The following is a 26377-nucleotide window of genomic DNA, read 5'->3' as shown; positions in this document are numbered from 1 at the left end:
AGACTCTTGAGAGTCCCTTGGACTGCAAGGAGATCCAACCAGTCCATCCTAAAGGAGATCAGTCCTGGGTGTTCATTGGGAGGACTGATGCTAAAGCTGAAACTCTAATACTTTGGCCACCTCATGAGAAGAGTTGACTCATTGGAAAGGACTTTAATGCTTGGAGAGATTGGGGGCAGGAGGAGAAGGGGACTATAGAGGATTAGATGGCTGGATGGCATCACTGACTCGATAGACATGAGTTTGAGTCAACTCCAGGAGTTGGTGATGGACAGGGAGGTCTGGCGTGCTATGATTCATGGGGTTGCAAAGAGTCGGACATGACTGAGCGACTGAACTGAACTGGACTGAAATTTCATAAAAGAAGCATGATTCATGAATTATTGATTAAAAATAAATTTTATATGCTTAGTTTTCAAGACTGTTAAATACATGATAGTGTATTAAAAAGACCATCAATAAAATGATGTTTTTGAAATATTGTGATATACTAAGGTTAAATTAATAAAAAGAAGAAACAACTTTCAGCTAAGTAAAACACTAAGACTGAGGTAAATATGTTAATGCATTAACATGTAATTAATTTGGTTTATGGGCTTCCCTCATAGCTCAGTCAGTAAAGAATTTGCCTGCAATGCAGGAGACCCAGGTTTGATTCTTGGGTCAGGAAGATCCCCTGGAGAAGGAAATGGCAACCCACTCCAGTATTCTTGCCTGGAGAATCCCATGGTCAGAGAAGCCTGGCAGGCTACAGTCCATGGGGTCAGAAGAGTCAGACATACTTAGGGACTGCACCACCACCACCAATTTGGTTTATAGCTGATGATAGTTTTATTTGTCTTCAAGCTTTTCTATTTTTTTTTCAAATTTTTCATTAGTGAAGCATATTGAGACTACCCTAATAATCTGAAAACAAAATAAATGTGGAGTTAAAAAAATCAACGCAATTTTAACTCTCTTAATCTTCCACTAAGTAGTTTTTAGTTATAGTGTGCTAAACTTTGTGGTTCCTTGCAGTTGAATTGACATGAGTTATATTATTTAATCTTCATTGGGAATTCCCTTTGAGATTAAGTCTGGTGCAGAATTGTGTGACAGCTCTAAAGTGAGAATAGTGAACCAGATCCCCTCTGGGGCTGACTAGTCTACTTGGTTCCTGGAATAACATGAAAAAAGGCTATTTTCTCTAGACGATTTATAACTGCCTCTGAAGCTGTATTGGGTAACATTCTAGCAAGTTCAACAGTCAGTTGGATAGTTCTAAATTAAGTTTATATCTGCTGTCATAAGAGTAACTTATTTTTAAGGGAATATTGACTTGTCTTTTTCATTTTGGTATACCTGGGGAGAGATCAGAAAAATATTTTTGTAGAATAGCAAATATTTCTTCTTAGGATCTTGGCCATCCCACTCAGTACTGACCGGTCACTGTGGAGGAGGCCCTTATCAGAGACTTAACCAAAATCATTTATTTTGGCTTATAGGCACTGGAACAAATCTCCTGTCCTTGTGTTAGAAATGATCAAGTGAGAGATTATTGGCAGACAAAGAGGCAAAAAAAAAAAAACCCACAAATATCAGCAAAAAACAGATTTCTTAAACTGACATGGGAGTTGAAATAGAAGGCATTGAAATGTGAAAAGTTAACAAGTTTAAACTCATCCCAAATTGCTAGAGTATGGAAGAACTCTTAAAAAATTTCTGAATAAAAAATGACCACTTCTTTAGCAAAAACTGAAATTTAGATTAGGGATGAAAGAACTAAACCAAACAGTGAACCTTCTGCCCAGTTGTAAAACCCAGGGAAACCCAGTCAGTATGCAATGCAAATTGAACTAGAAGTAGCAACGTGGTAGGCTTTGGAACAGATGGTCCATAGCATTTACTGAATGTTCATGTGTGGAATTGAATACAACTCCAAAGATATTGGATACAAGATATTGAATACAAACCAAAGATATTGTCGAACAAGGCACTGTAATCAACACATTTATTTTCACATGAACAATTGTCAAAGCAATCTCTTTTCAAAACAGTCCTGGGAAATACTAAGAGCACTGCTGTTATGTCCATGAAGTTGAAGCTTCTAGAGTTAAAATACCCTAAAAGCACTCAGCTAGGCAGGTACGGAGACAGGATTCAAGCCCAGATCTTTGTGCATTTCTGAGCCTGTGGCCTAACTACCAGTGTACATGACATTGCATTGATTTCATTTGCATTCAATATTTTCTTACATAAGTAGTGAACTGAGGCCAAGAATTGGGAGACCAAGGAGGAGTATGAGCAGATTCACTTCCTGCTTTGAAATCTCCTTAACTGACATTCCTTTCTATTTCTTGGTTGAAGAGTTAATGGAAAAGAATTTTTCTTTTTGGTGAGGGCACTCCCTGTGTCCTGACCTGACTGCATGTATGTGGTTGTCAATGTAGCTACTTCTTGGTGGTTGTGTTTAGTTGCCGAGTCATGTCCGACTCTTGCGACCCCATGGATGGCAGCCCACCAGCCTCCTTTGTCCATGACAAGAATACTGCAGTGGGTTGCCATTAGGCTGACCTAAAGGGTTACTTTGCCACAAAGGTCCGTCTAGTCAAGGCTATGATTTTTCCAGTGGTCATGTATGGATGTGAGAGTTGGACTGTGAAGAAAGCTGAGCACTGAAGAATTGATGCTTTTGAACTGTGGTGTTGGAGAAGGCTCTTGAGAGTCCCTCGGACTGCAAGGAGATCCAACCAGTCCATCCTAAAGGAGATCAGTCTTGGGTGTTCATTGGGAGGACTGATGCTGAAGCTGAAACTCCAATACTTCGGCCACCTCATGCGAAGAGTTGACTCATTGAAAAAGAGGGACTGGGGGCAGGAGGAGAAGGGGACGACAGAGGATGAGATGGCTGGATGGCATCACTGACTCAGTGGACATGAGTTTGGGTAAACTCCAGGAGTTGGTGACAGACAGGGAGGCCTGGCATGCTATGATTCATGGGTTTGCAAAGAGTCAAACACGACTGAGTGACTGAACTGAACTGAAAGGATTACGTAGGGAGTACTTCTCAACCAAATGGAACCAAAGGAGTCTGGAGATCCAGTGGGCTTCATGACTTTCAGAACCATCCTTGGATAGTCTGTGACTTTCGTCAAGAGACATAACCCTTGACCATCACAAGCGTCCCTCCTGTTGCTCTTTTGTAACAATGTCCTATTTAATTTGAAAAATCCAGTTTCTTTGTTGAGTGTCAGTGCACCCATAGTGATGATACTACATGTTAGGCCTTGTTTATTAGTGGGAACAGCACAGATGAAGAGGTTAGGAGGCCTGAGTATTCTGCCTGTGGCAGTACAAAGGTTGTGTGCTACCAAGCAAGGCCTTTAACTTCTCTGCACTTTAGTTTTCTCATCCATAAAACCTGAGATAAAAATACCTATCCAGTTTTGTTGTGTGGACCAAATGCAATTAAGTGGAAATGCTTTGAAGCAAATGAAAACATTATAAACCAATGGGGCCTTCTGTCTTGGCTCAGATTTTATTATCTTACCATGTAGAGACTCAGTTGATATATAAGAGCTTTACAGGCAAAAGAGGATTGGATGAAAGATAGTAGTGGGTGTTATGAGTTAAACTGTGCCTCCTCCCCCAAGGGAAAAAACCCGCTAAAGTTCTAACCTTCAGTACCTCAGAGTGTGGTCATATTTGGAAATGGAGGAGTTGTGGATGTAATTAAGTTAAAGTCATAATGAAAGGAGCCCAGATCCAAGCAGACTGATGTCCTTGTAAGAAGAAAGCCTTGTGAAGCCGGAGGTAGCTTGGGAGAAAGCCATGTGATGAGGCAGACAGAGATCCGAGTGATGTAGCTGCAAGCCAGTGGTCACCAAGGAATGGCCAGCCCTCCAGATGCCTTGGGGAAGGTGAGGAGGAATTTTCCCCTGTGGGTTTTATGGTGAGTGTGGCCCTGATGACACCTTGATTTCAGACATCTGGTCTCCAGGGTTATGAGAGAGTAAGTTTCTGTTGTTTTAAGCCACTCAGCTTGTGGTCTTTTGTAACTATAGCTCTAGGAAACTAAAGGGAGTAAAGAGTAAGAGTCATAAACTCATCTAATTGCTGGCAAGTGCTTCGAGGGACCAAATCCAGCATGACTCATTTCTCTGACTTTAACCGGTGGCACTGGGCCTCAAACAGTAGATCCACTTCATCACTGAATGGGAATGAATACAGACACTGAACAATGGGACACATTAACAGAATGGAAATTAGGCTATTGTGAAATCTGTAAAAGAGCCTCCTTTCATGAGTTGAGTCTAGTTGGGGATTCCAGATTATTATACTGTTGTGGTCATCTACTAGATATGGAACATGAGTGTCCGTTTGAGAGGATGTTTATTTCCTCAAGCTGTACAGTGAAAGAAAAGTTCAAATATTCTGAACTGGAAAATGATGCGATGTGATGGTGTTTTGGTCCAAACATAAAAACTCAAGACTTCAATCTAAACATATAGCGAAGAGAGACTTCCCAAGTCATCGACGTTGGGTCATTTTAGTTCTTTCATCTATGATTGTTGATCCCTTTGATACATAAGGACTTCCCTGGTGGCTCAGACGGTAAAGCGTCTGTCTACAATGTGAGAGACCTGGGTTTGATCCCTGGGTTGGGAAGATTCCCTAGAGAAGGAAATGGCAACCCACTCCAGTACTTCTTGCCTTGAAAATCCCATGGACGGAGGAGCTTGGTGCAGGCTATCCATGGGGTTGCAAAGAGTCGGGCACGACTGAGCGACTTCACTTTCACACATAAAATTAGTTTGGTATCGCATAGCTGTTTTAATGGCAGCATAAACAGCCAGGGTTTTAAGTATATTCTTGGGTTTTTCTGCAACTTAAGAATCTCTTACTTCCTCTTTTCAGTCAGTCCAGTTTAAATTACCCTAATCCCGATTACCATAATTATCCCTAGCAGGACAACATTCTTATAGCAGGAAAACATTACTGTAGGTTGGCTAGTTCATTTAATCTATTCAAAACTAAAAATACCTTTTTGTTCCTCCTCTTAATTTATTAACAATCAATTTTCTTTAGACTTGTTATTAATTTTAGGTAATTTCTTTCAAAATGCTCAATGGAAATTTGTGGCTGGTTAGATTCTTTCACATTGAACAAATTAGAATTTCTTTTTTTCCCCTGACTTTCACGAAGGGAAAAACTTCCTTAGGAGTTTGGTGTACTAATCTCTAATATTACCTAGGAATAGAACATTTAACCATTTATAGAAAATTTTTATATCGATACCAAACATATCTAAAATAGGAAAATACAAGACCTCTCAGAAAAAAGGAAAGAAATGGAGACAGCTCAAAATTCTTCCCAGGAGTCTCAATTTAACATTATCCACTCCCACAGAATATAATTCGGTGTAAGGTGTCACTTCTCACCCAGAAGACACTTGGCTATACTAAGTCATGTTTGAAAGAGGAGACCTTTCATTCTTTTAAAAAAAACTGAGAAAATGACTGGGAACATGAAAACCATGCTTTTTATGGTTACGAAGCTACTTGTTTGTGATTATTCTGTTCGGATAACTCAGAGGATAAAGCCATATGGGGGATGTTTGCACTAGTTTTTCTGGTCTGATGACTACATGTTACCTCATCAACTTCTTGAAACTTCTGCAAGTTTAGCAAACTAATGGTTGTGCCAGGAACATTTAATTCATTCACTTGAAGTACAGGTCAGTTATAACAACTTTGTTCTTTCTACCTGTTAAAAGCCTAAGGCAAATTACGCCAAAGGCCTTATTTGCTGATTCCTTGTTGAACCATGAATCCAAGCCTCTCTTATGATCCTGATAAAATAGGCAAAGAATTGTTCTCACTTGTGAATGTAAATATTAATCATATAATATGATGAAAAGGCCATGTTTGAATATTTAACATTCACCAAGAGCCTTTTGGATATCTCATGTTTTCCAGGGGTTTTACTGCAAGAGAACAGACATGATCATCTTGTAAGTTCCCTTATCATCATGTGAATTAACATTATCTTTCCCTGGTTAGAGTCAACTACAGCCATTCTGTCAAAGAGAAGGCTCTGAACTTGAACTCTCTTGGTGAAACTTGGCCAGGATTTTCCAGCTCAAGCTGCATTTCACCCTGGAACACAAGCCACTGAGCTCCCTGGACTTGAATTTTCAACTTGATTAACCAACTGGAACCTTTTTTGCGTAGGCAACAGGGACTTAGAGGGAATTGTCGGGCAGGGTTGGAGGTACGCAGTAGGCACAATTTATTTTGTGGACGCTCACCAGCATTCCAGAGTGAAGTACAGATCAGTTGCCTTGACAAGAACATCAGATCCCCAGCTATCCTGTCCCGAGAAGCCATCAAGAGGAGAGAGATCCCAGACCACTTAGCGGAGTAAGTGAGCAGAGCAAGCAAGGCTCGGCTATTCCTTCGGAAGGGACTTGCTTTTCAGTTTGGTGTTCCTGGGAGCAGCAGAGTCCTAGACGTGGGGTCGTTTCCACTTTGCATTAAACACTTACTCCTCTGTGATCTATGTTGGGTGTGGGTTAGCAAGAGTCTCCTCTCAGTCCCGGATGGAGTTCAGACACTGAGCATTGCCGTCTGTTCCCCACAGCCTCATGTTTCTTACCATGGACCTGGGCCTTTTGCCAATGGATGGAAGCCCCTGGCCAGTGAGGTCTCCTCTACAGTGTTTAGAACTTCCTGGGCAGTGAGCGCCACTGAGGTGAGCTTTGGAGTGAAGCCAGAAAATAGGGTTCGTGAGGGCTCCTTGTTTCCAACTGCTGTTTCTCAGGCAGGCTGCATTGGTTCCCACGTTCCCAGCTGTGTGATTGGCACTACTGTTATCACTAAGAGTTAACGTGTACTTGCTGCCTCCCAGGGAAGGTGTTAAAGGCAGTATAATCCTTGTCTAATTTTCTCAATCGAATCACTCTGGAAAGTGCTACCTCCCCTTCACCTGATGAAGAAACAGGTTCAGAGAGTTTAAGAACTTGGCTCAAGGTCACGCAGAAAGTAGTGTAGGCGGGAGCCCAACCCCAACAAAGCCCAACCTTTGATTCTGGCACCAGAATTTAACATATGGCTGCCTTGAGGGAAGAGGGAAAAGGATGCCACGAGATTTCTTATTTTTAGATAAGGCTGATTTGTGCTTCTTGCCCTCTCCTCTCATCCCCAGGCTGGAGTATATGTCATCGAACTCCATTTAGGCCAGAGGATGCTTGTTTGGGTGAAGAATATAATGTCAGGAGTGCTTGTCACCGATTTGCCCAAGTGCTGAGGAATATCTTATTTCTAAAGACATTTCCAGATCATAGCTGAGGAGGCTTGGGACAAAGCCTCATTCAAATTGGAAAGGGGAACAAAATAGACATTAAAAGTTAGGCAGGCAGGATTTTGAGGTGTGTTTGAATAGTCTCCTTTCATGGTTTCTATTTATTATAAGACCAGAAGAAGTTCTTGAGAAAAAAAGATTTGTAAATACCAAATTAGATAAAAGGATAGTATAAAAGATTTCTTTAGGCAAATACTTTACATTCAACCTCATGCTAAATTTATATTATCAACTGTCATGCTATTTACTGCTTGTTTTTAAAAATACTTATTTTTTTAGCATACATATAATGCATCTTGATTGTCAAAATGCAAATAAACAAGGAAAAGATAAATATTTCCCATTTTCCTACCATATTGAACTAAACATAGTTAACATTTTGGTGCAAAAATTTCAATACTTTGTCCTTTTTCTTTATATGTGTGTGTATTTGGAAAAAAAAAAGAGATACAACTATACTCTGACATATTAAAATTATATTTCTATTACATTACATGTGTTTAGAATTGAATGCTCAATATTCTCTGGCTGTTCTCCTTATATTCTTTTGAGAGTTCATGGAGAGCTGATCAAAACAAATAAACTTGGTTGGGTATAATTTTTAAAAATCATTAAGCTCTCTTCCCCCCTCATTTAGGGGTTAATTTTGCTTTGTCGAATCACACTTGTATTGATATTTTCTAGGACAAGGTAGCTTTGTTGTCTAATACTTCTCTTCCTAGACTTCTCTTCTTAGTTATTCATGCAAGAAACACTGTCTTCTTTTCCTCTACCTGTTCACCCAATCAGTAGCCCCCAGGAAATCTTGGCTGTGCCCTATTTTTTTTCTTTACCCTTACTCCCAGGTTTCTGGGCCTCTTTTTTAGGATTAGCTGGGCATATTGGACTAATCCCTCTGCTGAACCCTACCGATCGCCTTGCCTCTCAGAATGTGTCCTGCTTCCTGGTATAAAGCAGAGATTCTCTGACTTTTTTGCTTCCTTGAATGCCTTGCGTGGTCTGGGGCTTTGAGTAAATATGACAAAGACTTGGGTTTAGCAATCTTTTTTATCATGCTGTCATTTCCAGTGAACAGTCTGCTCCCTGTTCTCTTGGAGAGCCTAGAGAAAGTAAAGTGAAGTGAAAGTGAGAGAGTCACTCAGTTCTGTCTGACTTCTTTGTGACCCCATGGACTATATAGCCATGTCAGACTCCTCTGTCCATGGAATTCTCCAGGCAAGAATACTGGAGTGGGTAGACACATTCCCGTCTCCAGGGGATCTTCTTGACCCAGGGCTCAAACATGAGTCTCCTGAATTGCAGGCAGATTCTTTACCGTCTGAGTCACTGAAGTTTCACCGATTGACATTTCAGTGTCCATATTTTATAAGTGGGAAAGTTGGAAGCTGTTTACTCAAAAAATGTTCTTCCACCCTTTTGTTTGTTTTTGTTTTATTTTTTGGGAAGGAGACCTCCTTCTAAATCCTAAATGCCTCTTCATGTGGAACCTCTGAGCTATGATGTCTACAATCACCCAAGGGTGCTTGTGCACATTTTCTTAGATCGACTTTGTGCTGTGTGCAGGGAAGATAGTAATGCACCCATGGAGGAAACTGAGGCTCAGAATGGTGAAGTGACTTGTCCAAGGTTGTGAAGAGTTGGACACGACTGAACGACTGAACTGAACTGAACTGAACTGAGGCTCTAATCTAGTCTACTGCTTCTTATAGGATGTTTCTGCCTCTGGAGCATCCTATTGCTTTATCAGTGAGTTGTCTCTACTGATTTATCATTTAGGTAAAGTTTGATTTCAAGCCTAATTATCTTCTGCTCCTCACTGTGTCCTAGCCTGGGTCATCCCATTGAGCAAGTATCCTTAGCTTATATTGAATGTTTCGGAAGCCCTCTCCCCACCTGTGTTGGAGGCCTGATGTCAGTGCCTACTGCATAGGATCAGACACCAAACCTATTTTGGCTCAGAGGGACCGTGGACTCCATTTGGTCTCCATTGATCACTTTATGGATAGGGAATGGAGGTCCAAAGAGCTTTTGTGATTTCTCAAGTGTGAGCAGCTCGTTAGAGGTAACGCTCAGTTCACTGCTTAGGTTTCCTGACTCCCAGACTCTCCACTGTTAAATCTGGGTTAACATGAACACATTCTTGGAAAGGAAAAGTCTTTCAGTCGTTATGAGTTACAGTGCCATTGTGTGAATTAGCTGGTTCCGACTGGGAGCTAGTTTTGGTTGCCAAACCGTTTGGCTCATCTGTCCCACAACTTCAAGCTGATAAACACTTAGTCTAGACCCTCTAAATGTCAACTGCCCGGCAACAAAGACTGCAGCATTTATTCTTGAAGATTCGTTCAGCGTTTTTTCTGATTTAAAATGTTTTTCAGTACAATGCGGTATTGTCCTGTGTGTGTGAAGATGGTAGATTTCCCTCATTTCATCCTTCCTCTCTCCTAATCCTCATCTCTCTCAAGGCTGTGCCTGTACAAGGCACTAAGGTTGAGTCTGTGACTGATAAGACATCTAAGCAAACTGGCTCATTTGAGGAGCCAACCCATGACTTGAGTTTCAGTAACACTCCAAAGGCCGTCAGAAAAGGAAGTCGATCTGGGTTTGGGCACTTTGGATGAGAGACAAGCCTGTATTTCCACAGGGCAGCAGCTAATGCTGGCTTTTTCATTAGAAGAAATTTCTTTCAAGTCTTTCCAATCATGATCCTCTCCAGGGCACCCCCCACCAGACCTGCTTCAAGATCAGCTGAACATTGAGATGTTGTAAGGTTTTGGGGGAAACCTCCTGATTACACAGATCTTTACTGATAATTTTTCTTTACCTTGTAATGTGCTTTTTTTTTTTTTTAACAGAGCCCCTACCCAATCTCCCTTTCTCTCCTCGGGCTCTCTTATTAAGTGACAGCTTCTCTTGGGCTCGGAGGGTTATTTGTGCTGACTTTGTGCTTAGTGGTTTCCTCAGTGATTTAGCAAGCTGCACAGATGGGGCTGGGGGAGGGCGCCCAGCTGGCAGAGAAGACGTGGCAATTCAAGCAGAACTGGAGACAAAATACTTGAGTCTCCAGTTCTGTTTGCCAAGGGAGAGAAATCTCTTCAAAGTTTTCAAGGTGTTTTTTTTTTTAATCAAAAAGTTCTTAAGCACACCCTTAAACAAAATGACCAGTTTTAGCTTCTTGATAAGCTTAGATTCTCAGATAAATATTTGTCACTCACAGGCTTTCACCAGAAGGTGAATTTGCCTCATAAAAAGTTATCAAATGTTAGGTCAAGTGTCTGTCTCCTGAAGTATGAAAACGTCATGGTCCCTGATTTTTCAGTCACGTACGTCCTGCGTGCTTGCTAAGTCGCTTCAGTCATGCCCAACTCTTTGCCACCCTATGGACTGCAGCCTTCCATGGGTTTCTCCAGGTGGAGTGGCTTGCCATTTTTCTCCTCCAGGGGATCTTTCCGACCCAAGGATCAAACCAACTTCTCTTATGTCTCCTGCACTGGCAGGCGGGTTCTTTGTCACTAGCACCATCTGGGAAGCCCGTGTTTGTTCTGCATGTGAATTAAGGAAATTGTAGTAGGATTTTGTTGGTGACAACATCGCCTTTAAAAAAAAAATGGAAACAAAGAATTCTTTCATTAAGGTTCACCTTTAGCTGGTAGACTGTTTCAGTCCAGGAAGCTTTGAAAGCAAGGCGTAACAATAAAAGTCAAGAGCTAACAGAACTTTGGAAGGCTTGGATCCATGTCTGAACATACTTGTAAGAGAAAATTCTTGGATTTGTTTTAACATTTAATCCAATAAAACTTTCTTGGGCAAAGTGTTAGCTGAAAGAGAGGCTGTAATTTTAAAAGTCCCATTGGTATTCTGTTAACAAGAAGGTTGTTTCCCATCCTATTTTATTTTGAGGAAGTGGTTTGAAGTGGATCTCTTTTGTTCCATGCTTAAAAAAAAGAGAGATTGCATTTGTTGTTATTGGTTATTCCTGTGCTCTCTCAGAGAGGATTATCCTTAAGAGGAAATAATCTGGTAGGTAGTATTGAATTTCAGTTGTTTTAAGCACACACATGTTCAGTCTTCACTTTCTTCTTACCAGGGGACCAAGAGTGAGCTCCTTGTGACAGAGGTATGTTATGCTGTAATTCTTACCAATAGAAGCTGGAAGTAGCTGTGAGCTAATAGGAAATATGACAACATGACTTCCTAGGGCCAGGAAGTACCCTAGAGTTTGCTGAGAGGAAAGCAACGATTAAAAATGGAAACGTGTCCTGCTTTGAGAACAGATGATAATTTCCTCTGATGGCAGGAAATCTATTTATTAACATAGAGAAGAAAGAAAGAAACAGAGGCTCAGAGTTAAGCACAATTCTCCTTGAAGAATTTTTTTAGAGGACTAATTTGCTAACAGGTGCTGTTACTCTCCAACGTGGGGAAAATTTTTAATTGTGGGGAAACTTAATATGCAGCTTTTTCCAGTTTATTGGCCAAGAAATCCCTTTATGACCAAACACTGAGCAAGCCTTGTGCTCATCCACTATATTTTAGAATATTGGTCTTTAGCTACTCCATCCTTTAACTAAAATATACATTTTTAATAAGTGAAGCAAATTCTTAACAGCTGTAATTTTACATTTTGTTGGCATAGTTGTTCTATATCTAGAGAAAAAGACATAGAGATACAATGGAAATGAAAACTTAGGCCACTGGTGAAAATTTTGTGTGTATGAATGATAGTAAAAGTCTTTGGGATGCTTTTAGTCCTGAATCTTCGTGACATAGTTTAGGTTTGAATTCTAAAACAATGAATAATAAGCAATAAGGGAGTGAGAGGCTTCTACACTCTCAATAGATAAATTGTAAAACAGAGGTTAGAAATGTTTTGCTCCAAGGGCAATGAAGTTTTGCTGCAGCTGCTAAGTTGCTTCAGTTGTGCCCGACTCTGTGCGACCCCATAGACGGCAGCCCACCAGGCTCCTCTGTCCCTGGGATTCTCCAGGCAAGAATACTGGAGTGGGTTGCCATTTCCTTCTCCACAATGAAGTTCTAAAATGGTATAAATACATATGGAGGTATGAATCATGTATCTCTTCTTGTTTCTTCTAACTTGACAAAGCCTATCCAAATTATGATGATGACAATTGTGTCAGTTCCACGGAATGCGTGTCTATAGATACTATTGTATGTAAGACTCAGTATATTCCCTTACATTGAGAAGGGCACATATCCAAAGAAAACATTTGTGAAGTTGCTGTCAAAAAATAACGACTGAACAGAATTCATTAGAGACTTTTATGGTTCTCCCCTCGGGACCATGTTAGAGCTGGGGACAGAGATTTATGTTGGTTTTCCATCACCTATATTCTTAGCATTTGAACAGTGACTGACACAAAGAAATATCTGTTGAATGTATTAATTTAGCTTTTTTAAATCAACTAGTTATTTTTCACTGAAAAGGTAATACAGACATCCATTTAAAAATTTAGACTTTATATAAAGCACACAGGATGGAAAGTTATATTTACTACTCACACTGGATTTCCAGGCTTCCACTATAAAAGCAACCACCGTCACCAGTTTATACAATGTTCTAGAATATTCTATGCATATAGAACATACAGATGTATTTCAATACATATGGAAAGTATTTAAGCATAATGCGTATATGTGTATATATAGATATGCATATACTACTACTAAGTCGCTTCAGTCGTGTCCGACTCTGCGACCCCATAGACGGCAGCCCACCAGGCTCCGCCATCCCTGGGATTCTCCAGGCAAGAACACTGAGTGGGTTGCCATTTCCTTCTCCAATGCATGAAAGTGAAAAGTGAAAGTGAAGTCGCTCAGTCGTGTCCGACTCTTCGCGACCCCATGGACTGCAGCCTACCAGGCTCCTCTGTCCATGGGATTTTCCAGGCAAGAGTTCTGGAGTGGGGTGCCATTGCCTTCTCCAATGCATATAGATATGTATTTAGTTATTTAGCACGGATAGAGGTGTACTACATAGATCATGCTACATCTTAAACTTTTTTCACTTAAATACTCTTAATGACGTATATTTTAAGAATTGCTTTCCAATAACTGAGCATTCATATAACATTTCCATTTTGCTTTTCATTTCTTTATGATTGAGGTTGTCTTTTTATTTGTTGCAAAGCTTTCGTGCTTGTTTTCTATGAACCGCCTCTAAGTTCTTTTTTAATTTTTCTATTGGTTTAATGGTCTTTTATAACTGATTTGTAAGAGGTCTTTTTACATTAAAAGAATGAGCTCATTGTCACATGTGTTGAAATATTTTTCCCAGTTGATCATTTGTCTTTTGACTTTGCATGTTATTTTTTTCTGTGCAGAAAAAAACTTTTATGTCATCACATTCACTAATCTTTTTGGAATCTGGGTTTTGTGTATTGTTTAGAAAAACTTTCTCATCTCCAGAAGGAAATAAATTCTCCTATACCTACTTTTAATAGTTTTGTTATTTTATTTTATGCATTCAAAATTTTTATTTACCTGAAAGTTACATTGGTGAAACAGCTTTTTAAGATGTTTTCCACACAGCTACTCAGTTGACTAAGTCATATTGCTAAATTTTAGCATATGGACTTTGTGACCCCATGGACTTTAGCCCTCCAGGCTCCCCTGTCCATGGAGTTCTCCAGGCAAGAATACTGGACTGGGTAGCCATTCTTTTCCACAGGGATCTTCATGACCCAGGGATCAAACCCAGCTCTCCTGCATTGTAGGTAGATTCTTTACCATCTAAGTCACCAGGGAAGTTCCAAACATTTATTAAAAAAAATTAACATTGTTATTATGGAAAATGCCCAACATATAAAAGTATATGAGGAAGATGACCTGATAAGCAAGATTTTGACATTACTGACCATATCTAAGACTGGAAATGTTTATTTCTTTTCTTTAACATTTTCAGCTACATAAATAAGAATTAACAAAGATGTTTATTTAAACTGATTTCCTGCATTTTCCCCATGAAAATAAAACAAAACAATCATCTTCATTAGGAAGACATTAGGAAAATTTTTCATAATTTTTAAATGCCAAATAGGATGATTGCAGGGAACAAAATATCAAACAGTATTGTATAATTCCATTTCCATGCTTTCTATCTTTCTGTTATTTTGTGCTCCATGATTCTGGGGATGCCTACAATTACCTGAAAAGTCTGACTTACTAACAAATTGCACTGATTTTCCAAGAGTCTCACTGGATTTCTGATCTTTCTTCAGTATATATATGAATAGAAGCTATTTCTTAGAAAACAGTACATCTTAGCATATTATGTTATTTTGTGTTTCTGGTAATATTTTGATTTTTATGTTATTCATTTTTCTATATACACCTAGAAGGCAATGGCAACCCACTCCAGTACTTTTGCCTGGAAAATCCCATGGAGGAGCCTGGTAGGCTGCAGTCCATGGGGTTGCTAGAGTCGGACACGACTGAGTGACTTCACTTTCACTTTTCACTTTCATGCATTGGAGAAGGAAATGGCAACCCACTCCAGTGTTCTTGCCTGAAGAATCCCAGGGACGGGGAAGCCTGGTGGGCTGCCGTCTTTGGGGTCGCACAGAATCGGACACGACTGAAGCGACTTAGCAGAGCAGAGCAGAGCTAGATTTAGTGGACGGAAGGCATAATCAGTATCAAATGAGTTACATTAAAATATAATCATTGTCAGAGAATAACACAAGCCACTGACTTGGGGAAAATATTTACAAAAGGCATATCTGATAAAGTACTACAACCCCAAATATACAAGGAACTCTTAAAATTCAACAAGTAGAAAACAAACAATGTGCTTAAAAAATTAGCAAAATATCTGAACATATACCTTACCAAAGATACAGATGACAAATGTGTATGAAGATACTCAACATCTTATCTTGTTAGGGAAATGCAAATTAAGACAGGGAGATACGTCTACACATCCATCTGAATGGTCAAAATCCCAAAGCACTGCCAACACCAAATACCTGTGAGGATCTGGAGCAACAGGAATTCTCATACATTGCCGATGAGAATGCAAAATATGGACAGCCAGTTTTGGAAGTCAGTTTGTCAGTCTCTTACTAAACTGAAATATTCGTATCATATTGTCCTTCAGTTGCACTCCTTGGATTTTACCTGAAGGAGTTGAAAACTTATATCCATATAAAAACCTCAATACATGTTTATAGCAACTTTATTCACAATGGCCAAAACTTGGAATCAACTAAGATGTCTTTAACAGGGGAATGGATGCATAAACTATGGTTCATCCAGATAATGGAATATTATTTGATGCTGAAAAGAAATGAGCTATCAAGTCATCAAAAGACATTGAGGCTTCTGAAGTGAATTTTAGTAAGTGAAAGAAGCCAATCTGAGATTACATGTATATGATTCCATCTATACTGTATCCTGGAAAAGGCTCAAGGAGCATTTCGCATAAATGAGATCATGTTACTGCTCTGTTTATAATCCTCCATTTGAATGTATTTCACACAACTGACTGAGCCTATAAAGACACATGTGGTCTGGCCCCGCTTACCTCTGATTTTGCCTTTTAATTCCCTCTCACTCATTCTGTTCCTAGCTACACTGGCCTTCTTTCCGTTTCTTAAATTTATGGACACTAATTTCATACTCGGATGTTAGGAAAGAAAATAAAACCAGCTTTGTTGAGGTACGTGTGCTGTGCTGTGCTCAGTCGCTCAGTCGTGTCCGACTCTTGGAGGCCCCCTGGACTGCAGCCCGCCAGGCTCCTCTGTCCATGGGATTCTTCAGGCAAGCACACTGGGGTGGGTTGCCATGTCCTTCTCCAGGGGATCTTCCTGATGCAGGGGTTGAACCTGCATCTCTTGTGTCTCCTGCATTGGCAGGCAGATTCTTACCACTGTTCTACCTGGGAAGCCCTTTATTGAGGAGTGATTGATGTTTAATAAATGGCACAATTTAAAGTGTGCAGTTTGGTAAGTTTTAACATATATCTACACCAATGAAACTGTCATCACAATCAAGAAAATGTAATCCCTCTCACCAGCCCTTCCTTATTTTCCACATCCTCAGGTAACCACTGATCTGCTTTATATTATAGATTATTTTACATTTTCTAGAATTTTATCTTTTTTGTCTGACTTATTTTTCACTCATCATAATTATTTTGAGACATTGCTCTTATTACCATGTATTAATATTCAATTTTATTTATTTTTATAATGGTTCAATATTCTGTTGCGGCCTTCCCTGGTAGTGCAGATGGTAAAGAATCTGCCTGCAGGTCAGGAGACCAGGGTTCAAACCCTGGGTCAGGAAGATCCTCTGGAGAAGGGAATGGCTATCCACTCCAGTATTCCTGCCTGGAGAATCCCATGAACAGAGGAGCCTGGTGGGCTACAGTCCATGAAGCTGCAGAGTCAGACACAACTGGGCAACCAACACTTCCACATTTCACTTTCAATATTTCATTGAGTGGGTATACCACAATTTTGTTTATCCATTTACTTATTGATATATATTTAGGTTGTTTCCAGTGTTTGGCTATTTCAAATAAAGCCGCTATATACATTTGTGTACATATCTTTGAACATACATATACTTTCATTTCTCTTGGATAAGTATCCAGGAGTAGAATGGCTGGGGTGTAGTTGGTGCATGTTTAACTTTTAAAGAAACTACTGGTTTTCCGAAGTGATTGGACCATTTTTTATATTCCCACCAGTAATGTAAGAGCATTCTGTTTGCTCCATTTCTACACTGAGGCCTAGTGAGACCAATATTTTTAACTTTAGCCATTCTATTAGGTATGTAGGGGAAACACTGTGTTTTTAATTTTCGTTTCCCTAATGAGTAATAGCACTGAACATCTTTGCAAATGCTTAGTTGACCTCTGTCTTCTTTTGTGAAGTTTCTGTTCACATCTTTTGCCCATTTTTAAAATTGGGTTGTTTTATTGAGTTTTGAGATGTCTTTAAATATTCTGAATATGAACATTTCATCACATATAGTTTGTCATTTTATTCCCTTAAAAATGTCTTTCGAGAAATAGAAGTTATTTTAATAAAAGCTCCTATCTTTTCCTCTACAAATTTTATACTTTCAGGTTTTACCTTCAGGTGTATGATTCACTTTGAGTCAGTTTTGTATACAGAGAAAGATATGAATCAAATATGGTTTTTTTTTCTTTTTTGCACCTAGATATTCAATTGTTCCATCACCATTTGTTGAAAAGATTATGCTTTCTCTGTTGAGCTGCTTATGCAGTTTTATCAAAAATCAATTGACCGTATATTTGTAGATTTATTTTTGGACTTGCTGCTTTTTTCCATTGATCTATTTGCCATGCTTCATGTCATACTATACTGTCTTGATTACTTTAGCTTTACAATGAATCCACACTACGTGAGTAACTCGTTGTATTGTTATAAAGTTGTTTTGTCTTTTTTAGCTCCTTTGCATTTAATAAAAATAATAGAGTCAGTTTATCAGTTAAAAAAATTCTGCTGGAATTTTGATTGGGTGTGATTTGAATTGATAAATCAATTCAAAGAGAATTAACATCTTAACAATATTGAGTCTTCTGACTCTTGAATAAGGCATATCTTTCCATTTCTTTAGATCTTTAATTCTCCTCGCCATATTTTTTGCATTTTATTGTTAAGTCTTTCACATCTTTTGTTAGATTTATCCCTATTTTGAGTGCACGTCCTTCTACTCTGCCATCTTGAACAAATGTCCTCCCCCATTTTATATTTTTTGATGCTATTATAAATGTCATTAGTTTATAATTTATTTCCATTTCCAGTTTTTATTGTTAGAACATAGATACAAAATTTATACTTTATATTTACCTTCTATCCCACCTTTTGATAATTCAGTTAGTTCTAAGAGCTTTTCTGTTTGTTTTAATTTCCATAGGATTTCCTTTCAAAATGTTCATGCCATCTGCAAATGAAGAGTTTTTCTTTTTCCCTTCCATTCTGTAGAATTTGTTTAAAATTTTTTCTTGCCCCATTGCACTGGGTAGCTTCTTGAGTACAATGGTGAATAGAAGTGGTGAGAATGTTTCTATCCTCACTTTGTTCCTGATCTTTTCATGATGTGAGCTTGAGTTTTTGGTGCACACACTTTCTGTATCTATTGAGATGATCATGAGATTTTCTCCTATTATTCTGTTTATATGGTGATATATATTGATTGCTTTTCAATTGTTAAGCCTGGGATAAACTTCCCACAGTCATAATATAATATACTTTCTATATGTAACTGAATTCAACTTGCCAGTATTTTATTAAGAATTTTTACATCTGTGTTCATGAGGGGTACTGGTCTACAATTTTCTTTTCTTATAATGTCTCTGTTAGTTTTTCATGTCTGAGTTCTGCTGCCTTCTTTAAAAGAGTTGGGAAATATTCCCTTCTCTACTTCCTGGAAAGTTTTAAAAGGCTTTTTGGGTCATTTTGATCCTCATCATGTTTTAATTCTTCAAAAGTTAAAAAAAATTAAATGTATGTAGTATCTTTTTTATTGAAATATTTATCTAGTATGTAATGAAAGTTCATGGATAAAAAAGTTGGATCATCTGTGTGCTTAGTTGCTCAGTCATGACCGACTCTTGCGACCCCATAGACTGTAGCCTGCCAGGTTCCTCTATCCATGGGATTTTCCAAGCAAGAATACTGGATCATCTGTAGGTTTTATTTATTCACATATTGTAATTCTTTACCTTCTTCTAAAGCTAGCATAAATATTTAAAGTGTAGAAATGCCAAACCAAAGCCAACACGTACATATATGTGTTTCACGTGTATTATTTTATTAACATATAATATGCCAAAGCCTTTGACTGTGTGGATCACAATAAACTGTGAAAAATTCTGAAAGAGATGGCAATACCAGACCACCGGACCTGCCTCTTGAGAAGTCTGTATGCAGGTCAGGAAACAACAGTTAGAACTGGCCATGGCACAACAGACTGGTTCCAAATAGGAAAAGGAGTACGTCAAGGCTGTATATTGTCACCCTGCTTATTGAACTTCTATGTAGAGTACATCATGAGAAACGCTGGACTGGAAGAAACACAAGCTGGAATCAAGATTGCCAGGAGAAATATCAATAACCTCAGATATGCAGATGACACCACCCTTATGGCAGAAAGTGAAGAGGAACTAGAAAGCCTCTTTATGAAGGTGAAAGTGGAGAGTGAAAAAGTTGGCTTAAAGCTCAACATTCAGAAAATGAAGATCATGGCATCGGGTCCCATCACTTCATGGGAAATAGATAGGGAAACAGTGGAAACAGTGTCAGACTTTATTTTTTTGGGCTCCAAAATCACTACAGATGGTGACTGCAGCCATGAAATTAAAAGACACTTACTCCTTGGAAGGAAAGTTATGACCAACCTAGATAGCATATTGAAAAGCAGGGGTATTACTTTGCCAACAAAGGTCCGTCTAGTCAAGGCTATGGTTTTTCCTATGGTCATGTATGGATGTGAGAGTTGGACTGTGAAGAAGGCTGAGCGCCGAAGAATTGATGCTTTTGAACTGTGGTGTTGGAGAAGACTCTTGAGAGTCCCTTGGACTGCAAGGAGATCCAACCAGTCCATTCTGAAGGAGATCAGGCCTGGGATTTCTTTGGAAGGAATAATGCTAAAGCTGAAACTCCAGTACTTTGGCCCTCATGCGAAGAGTTGACTCATTGGAAAAGACTCTGATGCTGGGAGGGATTGGGGTCAGGAGGAGAAGGGGACGACAGAGGATAAGATGGCTGGATGGCATCACTGATTCGATAGACGTGAGTCTGAGTGAACTCCGGGAGTTGGTGATGGACCCAGAGGCCTGGCGTGCTGCGATTCATGGGGTCCCAAAGAGTCGGACGTGACCGAGCGACTGAACTGAACTGAACTGAATATGTAAATATGTATATTTGTTTGTTTGAGGAAATATATTCTAAGAGGTGCTCTGAGTATATACTGTGATTTCTGGATTTGAGCAACTTTTCATATTATTTCTTAACAGAATGTCTAAAAATAGTATGTCTACTGTTACACTTTTAAATCAGTGTGACAGGAATTAAGAATATTAAGGATTATTTAAATTCTCAGATGCACCAAAAGCTTTATTAGCTGGATGTTCCAGGCTTCTTGAAAATAAAGCTTTTCCTCGGGGCTGTTGAGGTCAATTATATTCATTTTAGTCTCATCTCTCTTTTTTTTTAAATCTCCCTTTTTTTATTCAATCACTTTCTTTCCAGAGTGAAATGAGCTATTAAATGGCCAAAAGATAATCACGAAAAATAAAAGAAAGAAAAATCAAGATCTTTAGTCAGACACAATTTGGAAATATAAGTCCCAAATCTCTGAAAACAGTTATTCTTTTTATTTTTGCTTCTTGACTACATATGAACTGAGGTTTGCTTCCAGGCTTTATAGTGCACTCGAGAGTTTTTGTTTTTGTTCTTTTTATCTTGCTTTGTTATTGCTTATGATAACACATGAATAAAAGTGAGAAATATTTCTGGGTTAAAACCCTAAACAATAGAATGATAATCAGATAGGATCAATTTATTCTAACTTAGTGTTCTAAAGAGTATGCTCTCATGATTTAACTGTGCCTTATATTTCTGGAAAAGTGTATGAACCTAAAATATGTTTGACTTTAAAAAATAAAGCAGGGAAGAATTAGAAGACATGTTTGTGTTGTGGTTTGAAATTTGGGGGACCTAGGAATGATTACCTCTTGAAAGCCAAGAATTTTCTCTCGCCTTATTTTTTTTTTTTTTAATTTGGAAAACTCATGCTTGAAGTTGTGCACTGGGAACATGAAACAGGCTTCAGACAGGTTTGAATCATCAGAGGCTTTATTCAGATGAAGTCTTGCTAATCTTGGGGTTACCACTGAAGCCAGTTGTTGTTTGGGGGGCTTTTTAACAAGATATTTTTGCCTTCATATCTCAACTTAATTTTGTGCTTCTCATTCACAGATTAAAAAAAGACATGGTGCATACTTTGATTAAGCTTGGGAAGTAATGATTGGTAGCAAGAGAGGACCCTGAAGCCAGAGGAACGGAATTAAGGAATCAGAGACAGGCCATCTTATTTCTATTTTCTTTATGCAGAAATGTCTCAAGATGAGATTAGAAACAATGTTTTGCACAAATATATTTTTAAAATGTTTAGCAGGCACATTTTCCAGTCATGTTATGATGAGAAACAGATGTAGATGCTGTTAAATCATGTCAAATGTGAACTGCCTGTGTACCCCATGTATATGTGTAAATATTTAACTAGAAAACCAGTCACATGAGAATGACTCTGGAGAAATCTTGGAAGAAGGAAGCCACAAATTATAGGTCTGAAATTTACCATGCAAGGCTTAGGAGTCCAGATAAGTAAAACCAAATGAAGAGACAGAAAGTTGTATAAATAGTTCATGTTTTTTTGGGAGGGGGAGGAAAGAGAAAGGATTAGGGAGAATTTTAAAATACTTCAATGACAGGCAGTACATTTAATTATAACCAGAGTGCTAAGAATCATACGATTGGAATTCAGTTATGTACTTGAATCTAGAGTATATTACTTACCAACTCACATAGGAAAAATTACTATGGACTTTTAGCTTATCCACTGTTAGTTTCTAAAGTCACTGTATAAGGCAAAAGTCATACATTCAGCCTTATCCCTGACAGTCTTCCTGGAAGGCACTCAATTGGAGACAGAGAGTTCTACTAACACAGCTAGTAGATCTGTTGAAACAGAACTCCATATTTCTGTAGGTTCTGGATGATGAAGTTCATGGGCCAGAATGGGGCAGGGGAAGGTAATTACTGATTTCAGAAGCATGTTGTATGGAAAAGTAGAAATGAAAACAAAATTGCAGCTTCCATTGCACCCATAATCTTGAGTTTACACTTCTTGAGAGGAAGAGTGAAATGAATTTGCTAAATTTTGTTTATTTATTTTTTTAAGATGAAAAAATATAATTTTATGTATTTTTGTTTTTGGCTGTGCTGGGTCTTCGTTGCTGCTCCGACCTCCTCTTGTTGCAGTGAGCAGGGGCTACTTCTCTCGTTGTGGTGTTCAGGCTTCTCACTGCAGTGACCTCTCGTTGTGGTGGAGCACAGGTTGTCGAGCACACGGGCTTCAGTAGCTGTGGTTCCCACTCTGGAGCACAGGCTCAGTAGTTGTGGCACATGAGCTCAGTGGCTCTGTGGCATGTGGGATCTTTACGGATCAGGGATTGAACCCGTGTCTCTTGCGTTGGCAGGTGGATTCTTTACCACTGAACCACCAGGGAAGCCACATTTTTTGTATGTGGAGCATTTTGAAGTCTTTATTGAATTTGTTACTATCTTGTTTCTGTTTTATGTTTTGGTTACTTGGCTCTGAGGCTTGTGGGATATTACTAGCTCCCTGACCAGGAATTGAACCTGAACCCGCTGCCTTGAAAAGGAAAGTCTTAACCACTGGACCACCAGGGAAGTCCCTGAATTTTCCCCATTTTATTACTTTATTTGTTTTCAGGTTTAATTTTCATTTCATCAAAATAATATTGTCTAATTATCTCCTGAGCTTTAGGTTATTTGATCGAAGTATCGTCCCCACGTAGTGAAATGTACAGCTCAGAAGGGTTAGTTAGAGTTCTGTGAGTTTTAACAGATGCATGTTTTCACGTAACCCACACTGTTACCAAGATATGAAGTATTTCCCTTGTGCCCCATGACAATCAATCCCTCATCTTCTCCTCTCCCCAGAGACAACCATGGCTCTGATTTCTTTCCCTGTAGATTACTTTTGTCTGTTCCAGAACTTCTTGTCAATGGCATCGAATGACATGCTCCCTTAGGAATCTGGATCCTTTTATTCATCACAGTATGTGATGTGTGCATTAATTTTTGCTGTTTTATGTATCGGTAATAGTTCATTCCATTTGCTGCTCTCTAGTCTATCAAATGAGTACATCCCAATTTGTTACAAATGGAGGTTTGTACCCTTGGCCACCTTCACCCATACCCCGTCTTCCCACTGGCACTGCCTTTGCTGCCCCCTTCCCCTGCCTTCCCTCACCTCTGGCAACCACCAATACGTTCTCTGTATCTGTGGGCTTTTTTTTTTTTTTTTAAGAGTTTCTTTTACTATTCCACATGTAAGTGAGAACATGTAATATTTTTCTTTCTCTAACTTATTTCACTTGGCAAAATGCCCTTTAAGCCCATCCATGCTGTCATAAATGGCAGAATTTTCTTTTTTATGGCCAAGTAATATTCCATTGTGTGAGTGTACACACACACACACATGCACACAGTTGACCCTTAAACAACATGGGTTTAACTGCACAAGTCCGCTTATGTGCAGATTTTTTTCCATAAGTACATGGAGTACTACATGATCCAAGGTTGGTTGAACCTGAGAGGTGTATCAGTTCAGTTCAGTTCATTCGCTCAGTCATGTCTGTTCAGTCGCTCAGTCGTGTCCGACTCTTTGCGACCCCATGAACCGCAGCACGCCAGGCCTCCCTGTCCATCACCAACACCCAGAGTTTACTCAAACTCATGTCTATTGAGTCGGTAATGCCATCCAACCATCTCATCCTCTGTCATCCCCTTCTCCTTTTGCCTTCAACCTTTCCCAGCCTCAGAGTCTTTTCCAATAAGTCAGCTCGTCTCATCAGGTGGCCAAAGTATTGGAGTTTCAGCTTCAACATCAGTCCTTCCAATGAACACCCAGGACTGATCTCCTTTAGGATGGACTGGTCGGATCTCCTTGCAGTCCAAGGGACTCTCAAGAATCTTCTCCAGTACCACAGTTCAAAAGCATCAATTCTTCGGCACTCAGCTTTTTTCACAGTCCAACTCTCACATCCACACATGACTACTGGAAAAACCATAGCTTTGACTAGACGGACCTTTGTTGACAAAGTACTGTCTCTGCTTTTGAATATGCTGTCTAGGTTGGTCATAACTTTCCTTCCAAGGAGTAAGCGTCTTTTAATTTCATGGCTGCAGTCACCATCTGCAGTGATTTTTGAGCCCCCCAAAATATACAGAGAGTTAACTAGGAGACTTGAGCATGTGGGGATTTTGGTATCCTCCCCTGGCTGGTGCTGGAACCAGTTCCCCTTGGACACTGATGGACAACTGTATACCACGTTTTCTTTATCCATTCACCCATCAGTAGACATGAAGGTTGTTTCCATGTCTTGGCTATTGTAAATAATACTGCAGTGAACATGGGGCTGCAGGTATTTTTCAAGTTAGTGTTTTCATTTATTTTGGATAAATACCCAGAGTGGAATTGCTGGCTCATATGGTAGTTCTATTTCTGGTTTTCTGAGGGACCTCCATACTGGTTTCTGTAGAGCAGACATTAATGTTAATCACACAAAATAAATACAAATTTGTGAGGTATTTGGAGTCCTGGGTAGTTTAACACAGAGAGCTCAGGGAAGAGCTCTATCTGAGAGACATTTTGGGGGAATGGAAAGGAGCTAGCTGCTGCTGCTAAGTCGCTTCAGTCGTGTCCGACTCTGTGCGACCCCATGGACGGCAGCCCACCAGGCTTCTCCATAAAGGAGCTAGCACTAGATACATAATGTTTAATAAAGGTTAAGTTTTCTTTTTTGGGGAAATCATATTACTTGGAAGAGACAGTAATGTTTTAGCATACATTAACCTTCTTCCCCATATGTCCCATTGCAGAACTTTCCTCATCTAAGATGACTTGTCATACTTGTAAAGGAGTTCCTTGTTTTTTTAAAAAAATAATTGTACTTGTTTACACTTTAGAAATGGGAACTATGAAGACTGTGTAACTCATTTTTAATGGACTGCCCCATGTTCCTAAGTTACAAATATTGTAACTGATCTTAAGTTGAAAAATATTCTTATCCTGTAAAATTAACAAATTAGAACCTTCAGAAGTATTACTGCTTCATGGAAATTATAAGTGCATATTACTGTTCCCATTGTATTGCAGTAGGGGCTGGTATATTTACAGTTCTTTCACTAATGTCTTTTTGAGGAGGTTTGAAGTTAATATGAAGTATACTTTATTCTTTGTTGTATATAAAAACTGCTTTGGGAAGGAATGCTGACTTCTGAATAGGTTTGGTAAAAACGATGAATTAAGTGGTGAAAATAAACATTTGAAGTCCTCATTAAAATATTTCAGACAGGAATATAAGCATGTGCATCGATAATATTGGCCCCTTCTCATCCTGTTCTCATTTCGTTCTTCATTTCACTCTCTTTTATTTTTCTCCCTCTCCCCCTAAGAATTGCTGAAGCTTCCAGAGAACTATTTACACTTAAGTGGCAGTTTTCAAAGAAACTCTGTGCCTTTCTTCTTTTCAACAGTAGGATTCTTATGAGAAATTCTTTATTTGCTGGTTGTAATATTTGTCAGTGGGTGCATGTGAGAGGGGCAAGTTGGGAAGAGTAACTCGGTATGTGATAAGTGTATGTGCTATGAGTGTAGTACTTAGCGCATCAGTTCAGTTCAGTTCAGTCGCTCAGTCGTGTCCGACTCTTTGCGACCCCATGAATCGCAGCACGCCAGGCCTCCCTGTCCATCACCAACTCCCAGAGTTCACCCAGACTCATGTCCATTGAGTCAGTGATGCCATCCAGCCATCTCATCCTCTGTCGTCCCCTTCTCCTCCTGCCCCCAATCCCTCCCAGCATCAGAGTCCTTTCCAATGAGTCAACTCTTCGCATAAGGTGGCCAAAGTACTGGAGTTTCAGCTTTAGCATCATTCCTTCCAAAGAACACTCAAGACTGATCTCCTTCAGAATGGACTGGTTGGATCTCCTTGCAGTCCAAGGGACTCTCAAGAGTCTTCTCCAACACCACAGTTCAAAAACATCAATTCTTTGGCACTCAGCTTTATTCACAGTCCAACTCTCACATCCATACATGACCACAGGAAAAACCATAGCCTTGACTAGACGGACCTTTGTTGGCAAAGTAATATCTCTGCTTTTGAATATGCTATCTAGGTTGGTCATAACTTTTCTTCCAAGGAGTAAGCATCTCTTAATTTCATGGCTGC

At 39.3% G+C, this 26377-nt stretch overlaps 1 protein-coding gene across 2 annotated transcripts in view; it reads left to right on the top strand.

The window, feature by feature from the left end:
• The window catches only part of IPCEF1 (interaction protein for cytohesin exchange factors 1), a 170697-nt gene that overhangs the window by 3401 nt on the left and 140919 nt on the right, over positions 1-26377 (top strand). Inside the window, exons 2-3 of one of the 2 annotated variants that reach the window (XM_010840845.1) lie at positions 6042-6401; positions 6622-6732. The gene's annotated coding sequence lies outside the window, so the exon portion shown is untranslated. The remainder of the gene's footprint in view (positions 1-6041; positions 6402-6621; positions 6733-26377) is intronic. The other variant, XM_010840846.1, reaches the window with a different exon arrangement.

Source organism: Bison bison, unplaced genomic scaffold (assembly GCF_000754665.1).
Source record: "Bison bison bison isolate TAMUID 2011002044 unplaced genomic scaffold, Bison_UMD1.0 scf7180017864148, whole genome shotgun sequence".
In the NCBI taxonomy this organism is placed as follows: Eukaryota; Metazoa; Chordata; class Mammalia; order Artiodactyla; family Bovidae; genus Bison; species Bison bison.
This window is presented reverse-complemented; position numbering and strand designations above follow the sequence as displayed.